The sequence below is a fragment of the Cricetulus griseus genome, chromosome X (genome assembly GCF_003668045.3).
Source record: "Cricetulus griseus strain 17A/GY chromosome X, alternate assembly CriGri-PICRH-1.0, whole genome shotgun sequence".
Classification (NCBI taxonomy): domain Eukaryota; kingdom Metazoa; phylum Chordata; class Mammalia; order Rodentia; family Cricetidae; genus Cricetulus; species Cricetulus griseus.
Window position 1 is genome coordinate 53,370,538 of NC_048604.1, and position 4,889 is coordinate 53,375,426.

General features: G+C 37.3%; 1 pseudogene; it reads right to left on the minus strand.

The window, feature by feature from the left end:
• Positions 1 to 3,731: 3,731 nt before the first annotated feature.
• On the minus strand, positions 3,732 to 4,173 carry LOC100774347 (annotated as a pseudogene).
• Positions 4,174 to 4,889: the final 716 nt, after the last annotated feature.

The following is a 4,889-nucleotide window of genomic DNA, read 5'->3' on the forward strand; positions in this document are numbered from 1 at the left end:
TTCTGATGTGTTCTTAGATTCAATTCACCAATATTCTGTTGAGTATTTTTTGCATCGATGTTCATGAGGGATATTTTTTCTATAGTTCTCTTTTGTAGTTGTGTCTTTGTGTGGCTTGGGTATCAAAGTGATTGTAGCCTTGCAAAAAGAGTTTGGCAACGTCCCTTATGCTTCTATTGTGTGGAACAATTTGATGACTGCTTTTATTTCATTAGTGGTTATTGGTCGATATAAACTGCTTATCTGTACTTGGTTTAATTTTGGTAAGTGATATCTATCCAGAAAATTATCCATTTCCTTTAGATTTTCGAATTTTGTGGAGTACAGGTTTTCAAAGTATGACCTGATGATTCTCTGGATTTCCTTAGTTTCTGTTGTTATATCCCCCTTTAGTTTCTGATGTTGTTAATTAATGTGCTCTCTCTGTTTCTCTCTCTCTCTCTCTCTCTCTCTCTCTCTCTCTCTCTCTCTCTCTCTGCCTTTTGGTTAGTTTGGATAGAAGTTTTTCTATTTTGTTGATCAACTCTTTGTTTCATTGATTCTTTGTAATGTTTTTCTAGTTTCTACTTCATTGATTTCACCCCTCAGTTTGATTATTTCCTGGCATCTACTCCTCCGTGGTGAGTTTGCTTCTTTTTGCTCTAAACCTTTCAGTTGTTCAGTCAATTCTCTAGTGTGATATTCTCCAATTTCTTCATGTGGGCACTTATTGCTATGAACTTTCCTCTTAGCACTGCTTTCAGAGTGTGCCATTAGTTTGGGTATGTTGTGTCTACATTCTCATAAAATTCTAGGAAGTTTTAATTCCTTTTTTTATTTCTTACTCAACCCAGGAATGGTGCAATTGGATGTTATTCAATTTCCATGAGTTTGTAGGTTTTCTGCAATTTGTATTGCTGTTGAATTCTAACTTTAAAGCATGGTGATCTGATAAGATACAGGGGGATCTTTCAATTCTTTTGCATCTGTGAAGGTTTGCTTTGTTGCCAACAATGTGGTCAATTTTAGAGAAGGTTCCATGTGGTGCTTAGAAGAGTGTATATTCTTTTGTGTTTGGATGGAATGTTCTGTAGATATCTGTTAAAACCAGTTGGGGCATAACTTCTGTTAGATCCTTTGTTTCTTTGTTAAGTTTCTGCCTGGTGGTCTTGTCTAGTGGTGAAAGTGGAGTGTTGAAGTCTCCTACTATAAGTGTGTGTGATTTTTTGTGTGGTTTGAGCTTTAGTGATGTTTCTTTTACAAATATGAGTGCCTTCATATTTGGGGCATAGATGCTCAGGATTGAGACTTCATCTTGATGTTTTTTTTTTCTGTGATGAGTATGAAATGCCCTTCTTCATGTCTTTTGATTGCTTTTAGTTTGAAGTCTAATTTGTTAGATATTAGGATTGCTACACCAGCTTGTTTCTTGGGCCCATTTGATTGGAAAATCCTTTCCCAACACTTTACTCTGAGGTAAACGCCTGTCTTTGAAGTTGAGGTATGTTTCTTATATACAGAAAGATGGATTCTGTCTTCATATACATTCTGTTAGCCTGTATCTTTTTATAGGCAGGTTAAGATCATTGACATTGAAGGATATTAATGTCCATTGATTGTTGGTTGTGGTTTGTTTTGGATTTATTGTTGATGGTGTCACTGTGTGTGGATTTCGCCCTCCTGTTTCTTTTCATGCTTGGTAAAATTGGATTAGCTATTGCCTATGTTTTTGTGAGTGTAGTTAATTTCGTTGGGTTGCCATTTTCCTTCCAGAACTTACTGTAGTGTTGGATTTGTGAATATGTATTGTTTAAGTCTGGTTTTGTCATTGAATATCTTATTTTCTCCATGTATATTGATTGGAAGTTTTTCTGGGTACAGTAGTCTGGGTTGGCATCCATGTTCCCTTAGTGTTTGTAGGATATCTATCCAGGACCTTCTGGCTCTCAAAGTTTCCATTGAACAGTCGGAGTGATTCTGATAGGTCTGCCTTTATATGTTACTTAGCCTTTTTCCTTTGTTGCTCTTAATATTTTCTCTTTATTCCCTAGGTTTGGTGTTTTGATTATTATGTGTGGAGGGGACTTCTTTTTGTGGTCCAGTCTGTTTGGTGTTCTGTAAGCTTTTTCTACTTTCATAGGCATATTCCTCTGTAGGTTAGGGAAGTTTTCTTCTTTGATTTTGTTCAATATGTTTTCTGTACCTTTGAGTTCTATTTCTTTACCTTCTTCTATACCTATTATTCTTAGGTTAGGCCTTTTCATGGTGTCCTAAATTTCCTGGATATTTTGTTTTAGGGATTTGATGGACTTGAGATTTTCTTTGGTCGATGACTCTATATCCTCCAGAGAGTCTTCAACAACTGAGATTCTCTCTTACATCTCTTGAATTCTATTGGGTATACTCACATCTTTAGTTCCTGATCGTTTATCCAGCCTTTCTATATCCAGCATCCCCTGTTCTGTGTTTTCTTTATTGTTTCTATTTCAGCTTTTAGGCCTTGAACTGTTTCGAGTGCTTCCTTTACTTGTTTGGTTTTTTTTTTTTTCTTTAGATTCATCAAGAGATTTGTTTTTATTTCTTAAATTTTTTGGTTCATCTTTTCCTCCACTTCATGTAATTTTTTGTTTGTTTTTTCTTCTGTTTCGTTAAGGGATTTTCTTGTTTCGTCTTTAAAGGTCTCTATCATCTTCCTAAGATAGTTTTTGAGGTCCATCTCTTCTTCACCCTCTGTGTTGGGCTTTTCAGATATTGCTGGTGTGGAGTCCCTAGATTCTGCTGGTGTCATATTGGTCTTTCTGTTGTTGAGTGTGTTCTTGTTCATTCTTCTTCCCATGTCATCTTCCAGTGGGTGTAGGTGTGGTCTCTCTATCTCTTCTAGTGGTATGTGGGGGCCACGACTTCAATATCTGTAGCTCTGGATGATCTTGCCTGTCCTGGTAGTCTCCTCACTAAGTGGGGGTCAGTCTGGCAGAGGAGACAGAAGGAAGGGTGAGTTGTTTCCAGACCCAGTGAGCTCCTCCCTGCCTGGGCGGGTCCACTTTAAGCCCAGAGAGATCTCGAGTGAATGGGAAGTTGGGTAGGAATAGGACAGGATCAGAGGGTACACTCAATTTGGTAGTGTTCAGTCAATTGCAATTTTGTTTTTAAGATTACAATTTAATTACATTATTTTTCCCTTCCCATTCTTCCCCTCTAAGTTCTCTGATATAATCCTCCTTGCTATCATGCAAATTCTTGGCCTATTTTTTTCAGAAATTGTTATTACATACACATATGTATATGCATATATATTTCTAACTGCAATCTGCTAAGTTTGTATACTATAAGTATTCACGTTTTCTGGTATGATCATTTGGTATTTGAAAACTAGTTAATATGCTTTTCCCTAGGGAAGACTATTTCTCTCACTCTCAGCATTGCTTATCTGCTTGTAGTTCTTTGTGTAAAACTGAGGCCCTTTTGACTTTCCATGACTCTCACCAACATGACTTGCTAAACATTGAGCTGAACATCGACAAGAAAATTAGACATCTCTCATCACGTTTTACCATCAATAATCAAATTACTTAAACACATTATTTCACCAACCTATATAAAATGGTTATTTTCTAATTCATTTAAATATGAGGTAGAAAATTTCTTTGAAGACATTCTTTGTTAAATATGAGATACTAGTACATTATATATGTAGCATTTTTTAATGCCCTAGGATGTTTATTACAAAGGCAACCCTGATCCTTGAGATGGGCTCATCGGTAGGATTTCTGGTATTGAGCACAGGCTCCAGGACCTCTGAACTTTTTGGACTCACTGCAACGAGGATCAACTACAAGCAGGGTCAGATCATACTGCATGCGGACATGTTTGATCTCCTTCTTAGAGGCCTTGTCCACATACAACTGGTAATAAGCCACCAGGGCTTTAAAGATGAGCCGTCGGATAGCATAAATCTGGGCCACATGACCACCACCCTTCACACAGACCACTCCAGCAAATCACTCCTTGCCCAGGAGCAGAACGGGCTCTAGTATCTTGTACTGCAACGTGCATGGCTCGATCATCTCCAGGGGGCGCCGGTTCACCTTGATGAGCCCATTTCTCATTTCCCTGTTTGCAGTACGCCAGGACGATGGCTGTCTTCTTGTGTTTGAAGACCGGCACAGAGTGAAGGGGACCCTTAGATGGCATGGCTGTGACTCTAAACATATGTATATAGAATAAACACTTTACCTTGTTAGGCTTCAGAATAAAGTTCCTGAAAATTCTCCAGCAGTGTTCAGTGGGATCACTTCCCTGTCACTACAAACATATTTTTTTCATATTTTATATTCTATATACAGTTTAGACATTCTCACTCAAATTTTATCATATCTATCTAAATTGAGCATTTTAAAGTTAATTCCTTAGAAATTTTGGGTTAATCTCAGGAGTAATTTATGATTTTCTTCATTTTCATATGTTGAGGAGATGTAAAAAAAATATTTTTCCATTTTTTAGAACAGATGTTTGTATTCACCATTTTTCTTATCACCAGTTTTTCCCTTTACAGAGACAATGGTATTTAAAATCCTACCATACAAGATGATTAATACTGGGCAGATTGATGGTTCTAGATTTTTTGCAGCAGGTGGCACGAAGGCCTATAAAATGTTTATGGAAATATGTTCTGGAATACTGATGAACATATGACAATAAATTCAACTTTAGAACAAAATATTTTGTTTTCTACCTGTCTTTTTCTGAACTATAGTTATATCTTTTTAAATTTATTTTATTTAAATAGAAGCAAGCCTACTTCATATGTCAATCCCAGCTCTCTCTCCCTCCCCTCCTCCCCTGCCCTCACTAACTACCCACCCCATCCCACCTCAGGGAGGATGAGGCCTTCCATGGGGCATCGCTAAAGT